We start from the raw sequence: 20,883 nt of genomic DNA on the forward strand, positions 1-20,883 counted from the left end.
ATAAAAGAAATTACAAAAATATCCCCTTCTTCTGGAGCACTGCCCCTGGAATAAATGGACCGTAGCATATGTATAGAACCCACTAAATATACATTTTAATTTTATGCTGTCATTGGAAACACTAAGGAAATAAATGTCAGCTTTCTGTAATGTCTGGACAAGTCTGTATACAGCAGAAGTAAAACATATTATACATGTGTGAGCATTGCCGTCATGAAATCAAACATGACTGCACCCTAACTCCATTATAAAAAGATCGGCTATGTGCCCTGAGGTTCCCCGAGTAAACACTGTGCTATCTAGCTGTGGGAAATGACAGTGTTTGTTTTATAAAATCCCTTAACAAGGAAATGAGATCAATGAGCATTTTAGTGTCCATGGATCTTGCAGGGTGGATACCGCTGGCTAATTGCTTTGTGCCTGCAGCTAAGTTTGCAGTAAGTACACATGAGCTGCAAGTCTTCGGGTTTAACATTATACTTTGGAGTTGCCAACTGTTGACCTCCTTTCCATCTGTTTGGAAGCTGGTGAAGATTAAGTGTTCACTTTTCTCTCAATTCTCATGCCCTGTACTTATTTCATGTCACTCTCCAATTTATGACTTAAGAACATTTATGACTTAATTTATGACTTAATTTAAGAACAATTATATCCTAAGTGTTTTCAAACATGCAACAAAATAAAGATACCTTTATGTACTTCAGATAATGGAGTTGTCTCCTAATGGAGGAAGCCATGGCCTGTTTCAGCTGTCCACTGCAGAAGAACTGTAGTATTACATGGCGTTCATCCAGATGACCTGGCTGAGTTCAGATCAGCTCCTTATTGTGACTCATAGATAGGGGTCCCATTAAACTGGTCAAGGTCCTTGAACCATCCCTACCACACTTTTGTCCAGTCCACTACCTTACACTACTCAATTATCCACTTCACAGGCCTCAGGCCAATCTATTGTTAGAAACCAGTCACTAGTCTTTCCTAGGCTAATGCCCAAATAGATTTCTGGTCCCAGGATACTTAGCCTTTCTCCTGGATTGAAGCATCCAATAGCCCAAGTTTTTTGGCTACCCTCCTAGCACCTAGAGCACGGGTCTCCAAACTGCGGCCCTCCAGCCGTTGCAAAACCACAATTCCCATCATACCCGGACAACTAAAGCTTTGGATTCGGCTGTCCAGGCATGATGGGAAATGTAGTACTGCCACAGCTGGAAGGCTGCAGTTTGGAGACCCATGACCCTGACTATCCTAGCCCACCACACCAGGCGCAATAATCCCTCTGTCAGTTCGCAGTCTGCTTCCCAGAGAGATTCTCCAGGTATTGCTAGGCAGTACCAGAATAGCACCTATCATCTGTGGTCCCCTAAAAGCACACAATGCCATCCAGTAGGCAATGGTTCCACAGAGCCTTTATCTCTCACTGTGATATCCAGCCCACTGCCTCTATTCACTCCCATCCCAACAGAGTACTGACACTAGTTAGGCAAGGGCCTCCTATCCCGCCCCTATCTCCTGTTAGGGTACTATTACACGGAGCGATTTTTAATGATTAACGACTAACGATAAACGATGGCAAACTAGGTTATTTATCGTTACCCTGAAATTGTTCACCATATTACACAGAACGATGGTTGTTAGATATGATCGTTATTGCGATCGTTTATTCCTTCTGATCTAAGGAAAACAATGGGCAATGTGCTATTACACTGAACGATTAGTGAAAAAACGCGGAATTACAGCGAATGATTAATGATAATTTTAGGTTCAGATCTTAATCAACCATCAATGACATACGAACGATTTTTCGATCGTTGCCTGCAATTACACAGAACAAATATTGTTTAAATTCGAACAATATAATGATTTTTCGCACGATAATCGTCCCGTGTAATAGGGCCCTTACAGTCTTTCTTACTCTACTCTGTCTTAAGCTGCTGTTGCTGTTTTATTGCATTAAGTACCAAAGCACTGTTACCTTTTGTATTGCACTGAAGTCAAGTACACGTAAAGTCAAGCATTCTTTAAAGTGGAAGTCATCTCTGTCACCGCACCCTGCACCTCACACTAGTCCTATCAAAGGTCCAGTTACCATGTGTCCGGGGATGGGTGTTACCACTCCTGGCCACTGTGACAAGTAGCCCCCAAAACACCAGAGCCCACCAGCTGGTTCAAAACTAGTATTCAGCACCCTGGGGCACGTGCCCCATGTGCTCTCCCTTAAACCCAGCCCTTGGCATACCAGACTACTTCTTGACTGAGATAAAATAAAAAATTAGTTACATTGTTTTTATAGGGCCCACAATGAATTTTACTAATCCATTACGATTTCTTTGGCTTATTTTTTATAATACATTTTATTCCTGTTTAAAAAGAACCTCTCCCTTTAGGTGGTTAAAGAAACCAGAACAATTATTTTCTTTATTGGTGGGCACTATAAACAGTTTTCAAATCTCCACCTATAGATTTTTATTATAGATCTCCTACATATGTCAGTTTTCCGCCATGAAATTCCCATTAGGCCTTCTGGTGACTTCCTCCAAGCTTCACAATTAATAATGTAATATTCAACAGTTTGCTCTATTAAAGTTTATGGGAAATTGACCATCAATGCAAACTCGGTAGAGAAAAATGGCCGTAACTGAGTATGGGCATAAAAATATTTATATTTATAATATGCATAAAACGGCACCTACACATTGTTTTATTTTTACTCAAAATTACAGCTGTATCTAGCTATTATTTTACTGTGCATGAACATTGTCTAAGGGTGCATTCACACGTACAGGATCTGCAGCAGATCCGCAGCAGATTTGATGGCGCAGAGTTACTTTGCATTGAATCTGCAACTTCAAATCTGCGCCATCAAATCTGCTGCAGATCCTGTACGTGTGAACTCACCCTTAAAGGTTTTTTTTCTTGATCAGATATGGAAACTTGTTCTTTTATTCTAACAGTTTCTATTTTGTGACTGTGATTTTTTTTTTCACTTTTTGTACATTGTTATTAGGGCTGCCATTATGCCTGGGCTATTCTTAAAGGACAACTCCCGCGGGACCCCCCAAAAAAAAAAAAACACAGACACACACAGACACCATACTCACCATCTCTCCGGTGACGATCGCCACTCGATTCGCCCGCCGTCCGCCTCTCCGTCGCCGCCGTCCGCCATCCAGCGATGTCTCCGACTTCCGGGTCCAGGGGATGGAAAAGGCTGCCAGTGCGCTTGCGCACCGGCAGCCTTTTCATTGGCTAGAGCGCATCACATGGCTTCCAGCAAGCTCAGCCAATCAGGGCTGAGCAAGCTGGAAGCCATGTGATGCGCTCCAGCCAATGAAAAGGCTGCTGGTGCGCATGTGCACCAGCAGCCTTTTCATCCCCATTCACTTTGCATGAAGACGCCGAGGAGGAAGAAGACCCGGACCGCCCCTCGGCTCTGACGTCGTCGTCACCAGATGCCGCCCCGGAGAAGAGGACCGTGACGATCGTAATAGGTAATGTATACATTCTTTAACTTCCGGGGTGGGGGGTCGGGGGTCCGAAAGTGGGGGAAGGGGGCCAGGCCGGGTATTTAACCACATTACAAAGTTATATAACTTTGTAATGTGTGTTAAATGAGCAAAAAAAAATTTTTGTGGGAGTTGTCCTTTAACAGCATTTAATGACATGCTTTACAGCAAACCACATGGACATAAACGACAGAGTCTGTCCCCTTGAGATGAATGTGAAACATTACAGAGATTGTTCTATGACCTCACCTAAGTTTCAGCCCCAGTGGTAAGAATGAAAACTGCAAGATGTCAGCATTATTTTATAATATAGATAGTAAAATGAAAAACTGGAAAAAGCGTCACCAAAAATTCTTTAACAAATGTTTAACATAAAACCATTATTTAAATAATAAGTCATTTTCTGATCAGCTTGGGTCCTGATTTCAGTTATCTTTATCTTAAATGCTAAACATGACCAGAAGGAACTACATGTAAGACCACCATCCTACAGTTTAGATTTCACAATTTTATTACCACATCCATATTATTTTCAATGACTTGTTCATTCAGGGCCACATTAATCTAATATCTCATATGCGAGCTTACAATAAGCAAAGCCATGGTACGTTCCAGCTGATTCTCATTAATGACCAATTTCGTCTTTTCTGGGTCCTGTCAGGTGTCCCTGTGGAGTAATATTCTTTCATATATATTACACTGCTACAGAAGTACACATTTCTATGAAAAAAGTAAGAACCCTTCATTTATTCAGCTGCAAGATTTTACCCTGCTCCCCAAAAGCAACAAAGACTTATTCAAACTTTAATTTTTCTTCTTATAGCCGTACACTTAAATTTATTAGACTTCAACTCCAATGGGAACAATGTTTAAAAATCACATTGTAAATCTGGAAACACCACAAACTAATATGAAAAATAGTATTTCTCGTTTTGCTCCCAGTGACAATAATAATCAGAATTTAGTATGTGCCAGGTGCAATTTATTTTATAGAAATCTAAATGTTTATTGATGAACATAGGGAATGGTAAAGAAACCATACCAGTGGTAAAAATCAGGGTATTATGTAGGACTTCCACTGTAGTAAACCAACATGGCTGGACAGCCCAGACTAAATGCCACTTTTTGCAGTATGGGGACCTATGTGTCACAAACTTGTCATGGTCATGGGTTTGAGGGGTCCCCACAGGTTTTCCATGTTCCTGTACGGCTAGAGAAGGTCCATTGAAGTTGTAGAGAACAGTGTAGGTAGCGCAGAAGGAAAAACAATAACGATGTCTTCCTTTCTTATCTTTTCTTGAGCAAAGATAACAAACGTATTAAACGGATTAGATGTAACCTGGGCCCGGGCTGTCCACCCAACCTGGGCTCCCATTTCACCCCCCTCCCCTGGACCTTATAGCGATGAAACTATATGCTGCAAATAAATTTTAAGTACTGAAAAACACTCATTTAGAACTATTACACCAAAAAAAACAATATGAACGAATTTTTCACTTAAAATCATATGTTTGTATTAATCAATAAAACATAACAGTATCATGAAGATGGAAAAGAGATACCACAGCGTAACAAACCAGGTCAGTGGTACATATAGTAATCATATAAATATGATAGGTTTACTGACAGACAAATCCCTAAATGACAGGACAATGCCTGTACTATGTTGTAAACATAATGACCCTCTTCATTGCACTAGCCAAAATCCACTTAAAGGGGTTATCCAGCGTTACAAAAACATGGCCACTTTCCCCCTACTGTTGTCTCCAGTTTGGGTGGGGTTTTGATACTCAGTTCAATGAAGTAAATGGAGCTTAATTGCAAACCGCACCTGAACTGGAGGGGGAAAAGTGGCCATGTTTTTGTAGCGCTGGATAACCACTTTAATAACCTGATCCTAACAAGCAAATGCAGACAGGCATGAGGCCTTTCTCAAGGTAATGAACATGGATTAGCACTATATACATGTATAAATAACAATTCTACTAAATTGTCCATTAATCTAACTATAAGGGGAATTAGTTCAGTTTGACATGCATTTCGCGTAATGTCCGCTTTTTCAAGGGGCATGCTATCACTACTGTGCTGGCTCTATCCGGCCTTGGTTGTAGTGACTTGAAGACAATAGTAGGATCACGGTTGGCTCAAAGTAGTAAGGCCCTTTCTAGATCCTAGGATTTTTAGCTGTGGGGGTTTTGGAGAAGAATTACCTACACCCACGTGTATAAACTTCTGCCTAATGCTGTCTATGGGCACAAAATGACAGAGTTCCAGTGATGTATACTAAGTTAACCCTTGGTATAGTTTCTCACTTAGCTGTGCAATATAAGGTGCAAGTCACACTGACACTTTGAGGTGGAAGCAGCACACTACAGACTTCAGTCTGAGGATATATACGCAAAGACAGTACCGACCTGTACTTGCTTAACCCCTTAAGGTCAAAGCCAATTTTCGTTTTTGCACTTTTGCTTTTTTCACTTTATGTTTAAAAGGCCATAGCACTTGCATTTTTTCAACTAGAGACCCACATGAGTCCTTATTTTTTTGCAAAACCAATTGTAATTTGCAATGACAGGCATTATTTTTCCATAACATATGCTGCGAAACCGAAAAAATTATTTGCACTGTCAAATTGAAAAAAAGTAATTTGTTTTGATTTCCGGGAGTTTTGCATTTACGCCGTTCGCCCTATGGTAAAACTTGTTATGCATGTTCCTCAAGTCGTTACGATTACAACGATATGTAACATGTATAACTTTTATATTATCTGATGGCATTTAAAAAATTCAAACCATTGTTAACAAATATACGTTCCTTAAAATCGCTCCATTCCCAGGCTTATAGCGCCATGACGTGTACTTTCTATCGGTACCTTGATTGCGCATATGTGACTTTTTGATCGCTTTTTATTACATTTTTTCTGGATTTGATGCGACAATTTTGCACTTTGGAATTTTTTTGCGCTGATGCCGTTTACCGTGTGAGACCAAGAATGTGATTAATTAATAGTTTGGGCGATTACGCACCTGGCGATAGCAAACATGTTTATTTTTTATATTTATAAAATGGGAAAAGGGGGGTGCTTCAGACTTTTATTAGGAGAGGGGATTTTTTATTAATAAAAAAAACATTTTTACTTTTATTTTTACAATAACTAGAAGCCCCCCTGGGGGACTTGTATATACACAGCACTGATCTCTCATAGAGATCAATGCTGTGTATATACACAGCAATAATCCATTAGATCAGTGATAGATTGCTATCTATCTATTGCCGAGCCGGGATCAGCGTCATTGCAACGCTGAGACCCGACACGGGCAGAAGAATGGATCTCCCCCGGAGATCGCATCGGGGGGGGGGGGGGGGGGGGAGATCCGTCCCACTAGACAACAGGGACGTGCGAGCAAAGCCTTTAAATGCAGCTGTCAGGTTTGACAGCTGCATTTAAAGGCTTAATTAGCTGGCGCGGCAACAGACCCGTGACGTCGAATAGAGACGCTCCCCGGCTGCAGATATCAGCCGGAAGCGGCGCCGTTCAGAGCGGGGTCCCGGCGGGACCCCTCTCTGAACACCCCCGCGGCACCATGACGTATCAGATACGTCATGGGTCGCTAAGGGGTTAAAGAAGCAGTGGACTTCTGCTCTCGGACACTGCACATCTGCCGTGCCAGCTCATCAGTGTGCCACACGCATGCCCAATGACAGGAATATCTCATTCATCGTTCATAGTACACTGTGCAGGGGAGGATATAATCTATAGATACATGAGCAAGGAGTAGGGGGAACAGTATTGACCTAATAACGCTGTTAAAGAGTCACTGTCGTAGAATTCTTTTTGGCAGAAATCAATAGTCCAGGCGATTTTAAGAAACTTTGTAATTGGGTTTATTAGGCAAATATGCCATTATCTGCATTTAAAGGGAACCTGTCACCCCCCGTGCCGGGGTGACAGGCTCCCGACCCCCTGTTAGAGACCCCTATACTTACCTCATCCCGCCGGGTCCCGCTTCTGGATTCGGTCGGGTCCCGGAGATCTCAGCCGCTGCAGCCCGGCGCGCGCGCTGACAGATGAGTCCAACGCTCATAGAGAATGACGGAGCGCTGGACTCTCCTGTCATTCTCTATGGGTGTTGGACTCATCTCTCAGCGGGCGCGCCGGGCTGCAGCGGCTGAGATCTCCGGGACCCGACCGAATCCAGAAGCGGGACCCGGCGGGATGAGGTAAGTATAGGGGTCTCTAACGGGGGGTCGGGAGCCTGTCACCCCGGTATGGGGGGTGACAGGTTCCCTTTAAAAAGCCTTTTCCCAGGTCCCCCCCCCCTCCCTCCTCTTTTCCATCCACTGCAAAAAATCAGGAAATTGTGTCTTGTTGCATCAGACACAACCCTGTCTGTTCTATAGAGAGGGGAGGGGGGAGGGGGGAGGAGGGAGGAGGGAGTTAGCGGGCAGCAGAGAGCTGAGAACACAGGATTACACAAACACAGAGCTGGGTGACAGTGTATTCAGAGGTCAGAGAGGTCAATGCTGACTGTCAGAGGAGATAGCCAGGTGATTAACTGTAGATTAACTCTTTGTTGCCCTGTTTTGGTGTTTTATTTCCCTCTCTCCACAGAACAATGAAGACAGGGGGAGAGCTTCAAACTGCTTAAAGTGAATAAAGTGCTATGTAAACACATATAAACAAAGTGCAATGTGTAAAAAATACCATACAGCAGGACTACCAAGACAGTCAAAAACCCCACTGAAAGGATCACTAAGCTAAACAAAATATTGTGTAAAATGTGCATACCGTAAAATTAATTCACACTAATTCACCAGTCTAAAGTGACAGTGCAATCAAATCTTACTTAAAGGGGTATTCCAAGAAAAATAACTTGTCCACTAAAAACAATAATGAGAAAAAAAGTTAAAATAATTTGAACTAACAAAAAAAACGCTGGTGGTTTCTAAACAGGTGAGTTGCTCCTAAACCACAACCAACACATAGGCTCAGAGATTCAACTATATCTGATTGTTTCTTTCAGAAGAGGCCTGAAGAGGACTGATCTGCAACCAGAGACACTGGCTGACAGCTGAGCGAGCAGGAGGCCAGGCAGCATTAATTATTCATGAAGAAGAGAGAGAAGCCACAACTCCTCATTCACTCTTCATTACAGTAGATTGCGCATAATCCACTTAACGAACAAATTACTAAAAAGGTAACATGCTCAGTAGGGGACTGCCAGCTGTGGAAAGAAAGATGAAACAGCTATTAGGCAATGGAAAGTTGTTTCTTTTCTGTAACAGGAAAACTAATATTGTAGGTTTAGCATCCACAGAGATAACACTCATCTCGTAACACTTTATGCTGATAATCATACTTACTACATGCAGCACATAGACTCTGGACACTTATTATAGTGCTTGAAAAGCACTATATTGTAATCCGTATTCTTCTTCTTCCGTTTCTTCTTCCAGCCATTTTTCTGCGCGTAATACAGCCCGAACCGCTTTGCGCAAAGACTCCGTTCAAACTGTGTTTCGAAGCCCTCGGTGGTGTGAGGTGTGCTATTTTTCTTTCCGATCGGATTTGTCGTTTTTAAGAAATTTACGTTTAAAGACCCCGAATTTCCCATAGAAAATAATGGCCCATTTGAAATAATGGCCACACTCTAACCGCTAACAGCCAATCACAGCACATATGCAAATAGCTGAAATATAGCAGCCAATAGGAATTCTAAGGTCTTGTCAGGCATGTATTACAACATCCACAGTCACATGTCCACTATTGGCCAATAGAAGATGTAATATTTGAAAGGTCCTTAACTATTTTGTCTCCCTGACCTGAGTAAGATTTTCATGGTAACCGAGCAATGATCTTTACCATTATAAGTAGTAGAGGTCAGTCAGCAAAAAAGCAAAGCTGAGGCAGGCATGTAGCAGGGACGGTACACAAGCCGCTCTTAAAGGGACGGTACCCAAGCCGCTCTTAAAGGGACGGTACCCAAGCCGCTCTTAAAGAGACGGTACCCAAGCCGCTCTTAAAGGGACGGTACCCAAGCCGCTCTTAAAGGGATGGTACACAAGCCGCTCTTAAAGGGACGGTACCCAAGTCGCTCTTAAAGAGACGGTACCCAAGCCGCTTTTAAAGAGACGGTACCCAAGCCGCTCTTAAAGAGACAGTACCCAAGACGCTCTTAAAGGGGCAGTACCCTAGCAGCTCTTAAAGGGACAGTACAGAAGCCACTCTTAAAGGGATAGTAACCAAGTCGCTGTGTAAGCGGAATTACATAAGTAGCTCTTAAAGGGACCCAAGCTGCTCTAAATGGGTCCCTTTAAGAGCGAAATAGGCCCCTTTAAGAGCAGAATCTGTCCCTTTAAGAGAGACCTGGGTCCCTTTAAGAGCAAAATATGTCCCTTTAAGAGCAAAATGGGTCCCTTTAAGAGCGACCTTGGTCCCTTTAAGAGCGAAATATGTCCCTTTAAGAGTAAAATGGGTCCCTTTAAGAGCGAAATATGTCCCTTTAAGAGCAAAATGGGTCCCTTTAAGAGCGAAATATGTCCCTTTAAGAGCGACCTGGGTCCCTTTAAGAGCGAAATATGTCCCTTTAAGAGCGAAATGGGTCCCTTTAAGAGTGACCTGGGTCCCTTTAAGAGCGAAATGGGTCCCTTAAAGAGCAACCTGGGTCCCTTTAAGAGTGACCTGGGTCCCTATAAGAGCGAAATGGGTCTCTTTAAGAGCGACCTGGGTGCCTTTAAGAGCGACCTTGGTCCCTTTAAGGGCGACCTGGGTCCCTTTAAGGGCGACCTCCGTCCCTTTAAGAGCGGAATTGGTCCCTTTAAGAGCGACCTTGGTCCCTTTAAGAGCAAAATATGTCCCTTTAAGAGCAAAATATGTCCCTTTAAGAGCAAAATGGGTCTCTTTAAGAACGAAATATGTCTCTTTAGGAGCGACCTGGGTCCCTTTAAGAGCAACCTGGGTCCCTTTAAAGCGTAACTGTCATTTCAGGGTAATTTTTCTGAAAACATTAAATATCAACAGTACAAGCGATTTTAAGAAACTCTGTAATAGGTTTTATGTACTAAAAGAGTTTCCTTCTGTACTGTAAAAGCAATCTCCCAGCCTCCCCCCTCACATCAAATGAAGCAGGATTTCTGTCTCCATTATGTGGCTATGAAGAGGGGAGGGGCTGTTAGGAGTGACTGAGCACGGAGGATTTCTGCACAGCACAACACCCTGCAATCTTCTCTCAGTAAGTTCTTAGATAAGCACTGACCTTTCTGACACCTGAATCCTGCTTTTTAGGTGCCCAGAGAGTCTACAAACAGCTGACCTTCATGTCACCTCTTCCTGCTCCCTCATCTCCCTCGGCCCCTCCCCCCTTCATAGGCTTACAATGGAGAGAGCAGAGCCCGTCTTCACTGGCTTCTCTGTAATGAAGACGTGTTTGCCTGATAATGCACAGATAAGAAGTCAGGGGGAGAGGCTGGGAGATTGCTTCTTGAGTACAGAAGGAGGCTTTTTTGGCTGATGAAACCTATTACAGAGTTTCTTAAAATCGCTTATACTACTGATTTCTGCAATAAAAAAAACATGACAGTTACGCTTTAAGAGTGAAATATGTCCCTTTAAGAGCAAAATGGGTACCTTTAAGAGCAACCTGGGTCTCTTTAAGAGCGAAATATGTCCCTTTAAGAGCGACCTGGGTCCCTTTAAGAGCGAAATATTACCCTTTAAGAGCAAAATCGGTCCCTTTAAGAGCTAAATATGTCCCTTTAAGAGCGAAATATGTCCCTTTAAAAGCGACCTGGGTCCCTTTAAGAGCGAAATATGTCCCTTTAAGAGCGAAATGGGTCCCTTCAAGAGCGACCTAGGTCCTTTTAAGAGCGAAATGGGTCCCTTAAAGAGCGACCTGGGTCCCTTAAAGAGCGACCTGGGTCCCTTTAAGAGTGACCTGGGTCCCTATAAGAGCGAAATGGGTCCCTTTAAGAGCGACCTGGGTCCCTTTAAGAGCGAAATTGGTCCCTTAAAGAGCGACCTGGGTCCCTTTAAGAACGAAATTGGTCCCTTAAAGAGCGACCTGGGTCCCTTTAAGAGTGACCTGGGTGCTCTGCAAGTCACTGGTAAAGGGGCGCTCTGGAAGTCACTGGTAAAGGGGCGCTCTTTTCAAGCACTATGTATTTTCCTGGAAATGCAAATCTAGTTTAATCCAAGCTATTTCTTCCATTAATAACCACTGTCTTGTTAAAAAATTAGCCTTCATAGTATTAGGAAAAGTATCTTGCTGCTAAGAGGTATGTCAAAGGCATTACTGGACCACCAATAAAGCTCTGAACCATAAGTAAATCAGGGGAAATCATAGACTGAGATATTCTGGGACTTTTATGGCCATCTGGAAATGTTTTCATTATAGTCTGTGCTAGCCTAGTGGGTGGTTGTGTGTTTTTATCTGCAGAGACGCTGGGCAGATGCATCTGAGCTCTTTCCTCAAGTTTATTCAAGTTACTAGAATTTGTATTGTGTAGGTAACTATTCACTGTGTTGAAAATTTGGCTATTCGTTTTATACATATCATCTGAGGTCAAAATACCCACTAAAAACCCAATCTCCTCTGCTGACATTCCTTCTTTAACCCCCTCAGGACCAAGCTAATTTTCGTATTCGTCCTCTTCGAATTTAGAAGACCATAGCGCTTGCATTTTTTTCACCGACAGACCCACATGAGCTCTTATTTTTTGTGACACTAATTGTACTTTGCAATGAGGGACCTCTCTGAGATCAGTGCTCGATTGCTATAGGCTACTAAAGCCCTGAGTAATAGGGAAACAAGGTGGTATCAGCATCATTGCAATGCAAACCCCCATCCAGAAGCATAGACCATCTCCTTGGGGGCGGCGCATAAAGTATGTGTGAATGGACCCTAGGGGGTATTCTCATCTCAACTAATATAAATAAACTTGTAGGTTTTGTCAAGTAAAAACTTTGGCAAATATATCCATTTAGCCCCACACACACCGCCTCTATCAGTTTAAAAGCTACTGAAAGGCACTGTGTGTGCATGGAGTCGGCGGTGTAAGGAGCCTCCTTCTTCCTACGCCGCTGCTCTGTGCTCCATGTATGCAGGGCTGTCATCAGAGCTGTAAGGGGCCCACTGGCAGTACCCACAGAAGCATTAATCTGATCTGTAGCCCATTGCATGGTGCCAGGGCTCGTACTTACTAGCCTTCCCTCTGCTCCTAGGAAACTCACATGAGTTCCTGCTATTGATGGCCCCTCCCTCACCTCCATGATAGTTAAACTGGATGTTTGCCCCGGATGCAGGAAAGGCTATCTAGGTCTCTATTGGAGTATGACTATAATGTAGATGTATAGAGATATTCTATATAATATATATCTGTAAACAGCAACACAAAATTTTATTGCATTAATACGTTGCCCACTCCTAGCTTTCCATCTTTCCTATATCAATTTATTATAGATTCTGCACAGTTTTGCTGTTATCTTGATGCATTCACCCCCACAGAATGCATAGAATCATCAAAGCTCAGTCCAACCCGACACGCTCCCTGCTCCTGGCCTGCACCCTCCGAGACGGCATCACGTGTGCTCCCTGACGTTGCCCCCCCCATGTGCTGGAGGTGTACGGGACTCACCCGCGGCACCCCACACCCCCCGGACTCACCCGCGGCACCCCACACACCCCCCGGACTCACCCGCGGCACCCCACACACCCCCCGGACTCACCCGCGGCACCCCACACACCCCCCGGACTCACCCGCGGCACCCCATAACCCCCCGGACTCACCCGCGGCACCCCACACACCCCCCGGACTCACCCGCGGCACCCCATAACCCCCCGGACTCACCCGCGGCACCCCGCACCCCCCGAACTGAGTCCGGGGGGTGTGTGGGGTGCCGCGGGTGAGTCCGGGGGGTGTGTGGGGTGCCACAGGTGAGTCCGGGGGGAGTGTGGGGTGCCGCGGGTGAGTCCGGGGGGTGTGTGGGGTGCCGCGGGTGAGTCGGGGGGGGGGGGGTGCAGTGGGTGAGTTCGGGGGGGTGCAGTGGGTAAGTTTGGGAGGTAGCAGTGAGTAAGCCCTGGGGGGTGTGGGGTGCCGCGGGTGAGTCCCGTACACCTCCAGCACATGGGCATTGTCTCCCCCAGGGGGGGGCAACGTCAGGGGCCACAGTTGAGCTGGGGGGGGGGGAGTCGGGAGACACTAATCAGTAGCAGCAGCTGTCAGTGTCCTCCCAGCCCCTGGAACTCACCGGCGGCAGAATGTCCCCCCCTGCGCAGTGAAGGTGTGTGGTGTCCATGGCTGCACACTAGGCAGTATGTTTAGTTTCGGTAACACTTGGGCTGGCGGCTGACCTGCGGCCCCCCCCCCCATAACTCCTCTCTGCTAAACCACACAATCCACTCTGCTATGCAACTCATTCAACTCTGCTACATCATGGACCAATCAGGCATAAGCATTGCATGATGGGAGATGTAGTTTTCTGGGCGACGCCACATTGGATATAGATCAGCTTTTTAAAAAACTTGAAACTATGGAATGGAAGCAGCTAGAAAGACGGGAGATGGCTCAAAATTCTCAGGGGGGCTTGGTGATTATGACCAGCTAGGTTTGGGAGCATATTATTTTTTTAGGTCTTGGGGGGGAATACCCCCTTTAACTTTCTTTCTTTACCATTCTAATGTGAATTTACTAGATTTTTCTTGCTTTTTGTAATTTTTTGAATTTAACAACTATACACTATTCTCTATTACATAATAATTTAAACAGAAGGCATAAAAACAGGTCTATTTAACTGCCCTCATGTCCACACTATCTAATAATTCACATTCTGGGTCCTAAAGTACAGTGAAACAGAAGTAAAGACCTGGTCACTTGTCCTAAAGCTAAATCTGACAACATCTGGTATCATACATTCCCCCTGCTCCCAGTAGCATTAATCTCCTTTCTTCTTGTTCTTCCTATTATTTACTTTCTGAAATTGTACAAAACAAAGATGGGGGTGGCAACATAACTGGAGCGAGTACTATGCTGGTCATATGTAGCTTCCTGTCAGGACATTATGGTATCTGAATAAGCACAGAGAATATTACATCGCCAGTACTGCAGGTTGGTACTATAGTTTGGCTACACACATTAAAGGGGTTATCCAGCGTGGGGGCTATTTTTAGATGTGGCCGGGGAGGAGGTGGCTGAAAAAAAAGACGTGGCCGGGCACGGGAGCGCCGCGATGCGGTAGCCGCCGCTGGAATCTGGGGGGTGAGTGGACGTCTTTTATTTCAGACACCTCCTCCCGGCCACATCTAAAAATGGCCCCCACGCTGGAGTACCCCTTTAAGTGGTTTACCAGAAAGTTTACAAAGAACTGTGCATCGAATCAGTAGCACTTACAGAGGACATTTCCCAACTTTTGTGAGCACCAGTACTTTGATCCAGAAATCCATGCACTTACATGAGATGTAAAGACGTTTTCATAGAATCTTGTTTCAAGATGAAAGCCTAAGTATGCTGTGGCTGGGAGTGTCCACCAGGACTGTGGCTACAGAAGCTTCCTTTCAAGCTTCACACATTGTTAAATGGTAATTAAAGTGGTTTTTCGGCAGCAACTTAAGCATCATTTTTCAATTATGGGACACTTTGTGTTTTCATTCTTAGTACATCCAGCAATTTTCCACCACTTGAATATTCTCTATGCCCAGTAATACAACTTGGCTGCTCCTTTCTTGTGACTCACTCTCTGGCTAAAATGAACAATATGTCTTGCTTTAACAAAAAAGCTGTGTTTCATCACATTTGTGACAGTGAGCGAAGATGCACTTTGTTTTATAGATATTGAATCGATAATAAAAAGAACAGATTCAAGTCTGACTTGTTATTCTAGACCAGATAAAACAAAGTTGTCTTTATTTTAGATATCTTATTGTCGACGTAAATGTTTTGTGTCATTATCATCACCAAAGAAACAAATATTGGAAAATTTAGACTTTCATTGATTTACTCATATGGTGCATTTTTATCAGGTATGACATTAAAGGGATTATCCAGCGCTACAAAAACATGGCCACTTTCTTCCAGAGACAGCCCCACTCTTGTCTCCAGCTAGGGTTGGGTTTTTCTGCTCAGTTCCATTGAAGTGAATAGAGCTTAAAGGGGTTATCCAGCGCTACGAAAACATGGCCACTTTCTTCCAGAGACAGCACCACTCTTGTCTCCAGCTTGGGTGGGGTTTTGCTGCTCAGTTCAATTGAAGTGAATAGAGCTTTAAGGGGTTATCCAGCGCTACAAAAACATGGCTACTTTCTTCCAGACAGTCGCACTCTTGTCTCCAGCTTGGGTGGGGTTTTGCTGCTCAGTTCCATTGAAGTGAATAGAGCTTAATTGCAAACTGCACCTGAACTGGAGACAAGAGTCCTGTTGTCTCTGAAAGAAAGTGGCCATGTTTTTGTAGCACTGCATAACCCCTTTAATTGGAAACCACACCTGAACTGGAGACGAGAGTCGTGTTGTCTCTAAAAGAAAGTGGCCATGTTTTTGTAGCACTGGATAACCTTGAATATCTAATTGAATATCTAATAACAATGAAATCTTTCAAAGAGTGGGCTGTATGGAGTAGAAAGTGAACAGTCGATTCTGAGCTATTGGATACGGGAAAAAGGATAAGGGGTGTAAGGATCTGAGCGAATTGTGATAGGTGACTGGGTATGGGCATCCCCATATCGAAAGTTGTTTTCCCAGTATGCTGTGGTTACTACCTGCAAAAAGTGGTCCAAGAAAGAATAAATGGTAAACTTGATATAGAGTAATGGGGGCCCACAGCTCATTGATGTGAATGGGGAGAGAAGGTTTGCCTTTGATCTGATTCCGCAGAAGAGCTACTGTAGCACGAATTGCTGAAGTAGTTAGTAGTTGGACACCTTCAGAGATCATGTGAAATCTGTGCTTTGGTGGGTTTGGGGCTGTTCATGTGGCATCAGGGTGGGCTTACTTAAAGGGGTACTCCAGAAACTCAAAGATATTTTAGCTTTTTTAAAATAAATTACTTCAATAAAGTTATATTTACTTCTTAATATAACTTCATAAAAATAAATTCGTAGTTTTCTATCTACCATTCAACTTCCGTTGAGTGGCAGCAGTAAGGGCCCTTTTACACAGAGCGATAAACGGCCAAATCGCTCCTTGTAATAAAGACACTGTTCAGCTGATGAAGCGATCATTGGCTAATCGTTTGTTTATGTTTGGACCTAAAATCGTCGGGCAACGACTGTGCATTGCTACTTGTAGTAGCGATGCGTGTCCGACAGCTGACGATTGCCCATACACCTGAAACCTTACCTTTCCCTCTCTCTCAGCGTCTAAGCGTCCTGTCAGCTGACAGGCTGCTCAGCCAATCACAAGCTGGGACAGGTAAGGTATCAGGTGTTTGAGCAAGGGCTGCATGGACATTGCTAACGATGGACATTACTATTGGTGTAACGCCTGGAGTAGTGGATCCACTGGACCGTCACTAGCGATAGCACTAACCTCACCAGGGAGCGGAGTCTAAGGGGCCGCTGGTTTTCACCAGAGCCCGCCGCAAGGCGGGATGGACTTGCTGCGGCAGGCGACCCCCAGGTTGCTACCCCTGGCTTGGTTGCTAGTGACGGCAGGCGAGGCGTGGCAGGAGCAGTAGGCAGGAGATAGTGCAGGCAGAGGACTGTAGACGAGATCGCAGGTGGCGGACAGGACTCTGGAACAATGGGAAGGCAGCGGGCAAGGACTAGGGACAAGGACTGAAGACAGGAAACAGGGACAAGGACTAAGGTCAGGAACAACAGGGAGCTGGGCCAAACGCTATGGGAAGCATGTAGAGGCTCCAACACCTGTAGTGGGTCAGGGCTGGAATTTATAGGGAGTGATTGTGTGCATACACCAATTAGGGGCGGACTGGCCCTTTAAATCCGAGACAGCCGGCGCGCGCGCGCGCCGGCCGGCACAGACGGAGACAGGAGCGGGGCGAGGTAAGGCGCCCCCCGGGGCCGAACAGGTAGCAACGCCGGGTCCCTGCACAAGGACCCCGGCAGCTGCATGGGGCAGAGGGAGGTCGCGGCGGCGGCCCGGAGCACGGGACGCCGCCGCGGCCGTGACAGTACCCCCCCCCCCTTTGGCCTCCCCCTCTTTCTAGCCTGCAGGAACTTCTTGATGAGATCTTGGTCCAGGATGTTTGCCTCGGGTTCCCAGGACCTCTCCTCAGGACCAAATCCTTTCCAATCCACCAGGAAAAACCGTCTCCCTCTGACAGTTTTCATGGCCAGAATGTCTTTAACAACGTAGACGTCGTCAGAGACGGCTTGTGGAGCAGAGAACAAAGACTTATCAGAGAACCGGTTGAGGACCACTGGCTTTAAGAGGGAAACATGGAAGGCGTTCGGAATCCGCATAGTAGGGGCTAGGCGGAGTTTGTAGGTGACAGGGTTGATGCGTTTTAGCACCGAAAAAGGACCGAGGAATCGAGGACCCAACTTGTAGCTGGGAATCTTGAGTCGGACATATTTGGCCGAGAGCCAGACTTTGTCACCTGGGAGAAAATTCGTGGCGGGTCTTCTTCTCTTATCCGCCTGGTCCTTCATGCGGTCAGATGCCTTGAGCAAGGATTGTCGAGTCTGTTCCCAGATTGACTGTAGGTCAGATAACAACTCCTCCACGGCTGGGACCTCAGAGGATGGAGAGAGAGGCAGAGGAGGACGAGGGTGATGACCATAGACCACATAGAAGGGTGACTTGCCTGTGGAACTCGAGTCCAGATGGTTGTAGGAGAACTCCGCCCATGGAAGCAGACTGGACCAGTTGTCCTGGCGGCGGAGACGAAATGTCGAAGATAACTGCCAAGGACCTGATTGACCCTTTCCACTTGCCCATTGGTCTGGGGATGATAAGCCGAAGAGAAGTCCAGCTTCACTTGGAGTTGAGAGCAGAGAGCACGCCAGAATCTGGAGACGAATTGTGATCCTCTGTCAGACACTATATGAAGAGGAATACCATGTAGGCGGAAGATATGCTGAAAGAACAGCTGGGCCAGGCGAGGAGCTGATGGTAGTCCAGGAAGAGCCACGAAGTGGGACATCTTGGAGAAGCGGTCAGTAACAACCCAAATGACCGTGTTACCCGCAGATCGAGGCAAGTCTGTGACAAAGTCCATGCCTATATGGCACCAGGGGCGATCTGGAACTGGCAAGGGCTGAAGTAGGCCGGCAGGTTTTTGATGGGAGGACTTGTTTCTGGCACAGATGGTACAGGAAGCCACAAAGTCCTCGACATCTTGGAGTAGGCTAGGCCACCAGTAGTGGCGGGAGATCAGTTGCCCGGTCTTTAGAACTCCCGGATGCCCGGCCACCATAGAGGAATGACCCCATTTCAAGATGCGTCTTCGAAGAGCAGGGCGCACATAGGTCTTACCGGGAGGCACCCTTTGAAGAGTGGATTTGGCGACTGGCACTAGGCGATCGGGAGGTATAATGTGGCGAGGGGAGTCCTCTTGTCCCATGACGTCAGATGCTCGGGAGAGAGCATCGGCTTTCACGTTCTTCTCAGCCGGACGGAAATGGATAACGAAGTTGAAACGTGAAAAGAAAAGCGACCACCTGGCCTGCCGGGGATTGAGACGTTGGGCCGATTGGAGGTAGAGAAGGTTCTTGTGGTCCGTGTAGATATTTACCGGATGTCTAGCCCCCTCTAGGAGATGACGCCACTCCTCCAGTGCCAACTTAATCGCCAAGAGTTCTCGGTCGCCAATAGTATAGTTCCTCTCGGCAGGGGAGAAAGTCTTAGAGAAGAACCCACAGGTTCGGGTTTTGCCAGATGCGTCCTTTTGCGAGAGGACGGCTCTAGCACCTACTGAAGATGCGTCGACCTCAAGTGAAAACGGCTTGGTGGCATCCGGGCGAACTAGCGCAGGAGCAGAAGCAAAGGCTGACCTTTAAGCTAGTGAAGGCTTGCTCGGCCTCAGGTGGCCAATGCCTGGGATCCGCCCTCTTCTTAGTGAGGGCCACGATGGGTGCGACCAGGGTAGAGAAGTGTGGGATGAACTGCCGATAATAGTTGGCAAATCCTAGGAGGCGTTGGATAGCTCTGAGTCCCACAGGACGTGGCCACTGGAGAACAGCTGAGAGTTTGGCCGGATCCATTTGTAGACCCTGGTCGGAGACGACATACCCAAGAAACGGAAGACTGCACTGATGGAAAACGCACTTCTCTAGCTTGGCGTACAGATTATTGGCCCGTAGTCTTCGTAAGACCTGACGCACTTGTGCCACGTGAGTCTGCTGGTCAGGGGAGAAGACCAAAATGTCGTCAAGATAGAAAATGACGCAGACATAGAGGTGGTCTCGGAAGATGTCGTTAACGAATTCCTGGAAAACCGCTGGGGCATTGCATAGGCCGAATGGCATGACCAAGTATTCGTAGTGCCCATCTCTGGTGTTAAAAGCGGTCTTCCATTCATCTCCTTCACGAATACGGATTAAATTGTACGCTCCCCTGAGGTCCAGCTTAGAGAAGATCTTGGCTCCACGGAGACGGTCGAATAGTTCAGGGATAAGTGGAAGAGGATACCGGTTCTTGACTGTCACCTTATTTAGGCCCCTGTAGTCTATGCATGGGCGAAGAGAACCGTCCTTCTTCTGTACAAAGAAGAATCCTGCGCCAGCCGGGGATGTGGATTTGCGAATGAAACCCTTTTGTGGGTTCTCCCGGATGTAGGAAGACATGGCCTCAGTCTCGGGCACGGAGAGAGGGTACACCCGACCTCGTGGTGGAGAAGTTCCAGGAAGGAGGTCTATGGGACAATCATATGTCCGGTGAGGGGGTAGAGTGTCTGCCTCTTTGGCAGAAAAGACGTCAGCCAAGTCTTGGTATTCTGCCGGTAGGCCGGGTAGAGGCTTGATGGAGTCAGGTGACGTCACAGAGCCCTTGGGCAGAGGAAGCTTCAGACACCGGTTAGGGCAGTCCAGACCCCAACTGAGAATCTCCCCGGTTCTCCAGTCTAGCTTAGGGGTATGTAATTGCAGCCAAGGTAGGCCCAGCAAGATGTCGGAAGAGGAATGGCGCAAGACGTAGAAGGAGATCCTCTCCTGATGCAAAGCGCCAACCAGGAGGACTAGAGGTGCAGTCTGGTAGAGCAAAGCTTCAGCAAGAGTCTCACCCGTGACCGAGGAGATAGACAGGGGTTGGGCTAGCTGTATCACGGGTAGCCGCCATCTTTGGACCAAGGTAGCTGCGATGAAACTGCCCGCAGACCCGGAGTCGATGAAGGCAGTAGTTTGGTGAATTTGTCCTGAGGGTGTCTGGATGGAAACTGGCATAGACAATCTTGAAGAGGTGGCATTCACACCTAGGGAGGCCTCTCCTACCG

This window comes from Dendropsophus ebraccatus, chromosome 1 (genome assembly GCF_027789765.1).
Source record: "Dendropsophus ebraccatus isolate aDenEbr1 chromosome 1, aDenEbr1.pat, whole genome shotgun sequence".
In the NCBI taxonomy this organism is placed as follows: domain Eukaryota; kingdom Metazoa; phylum Chordata; class Amphibia; order Anura; family Hylidae; genus Dendropsophus; species Dendropsophus ebraccatus.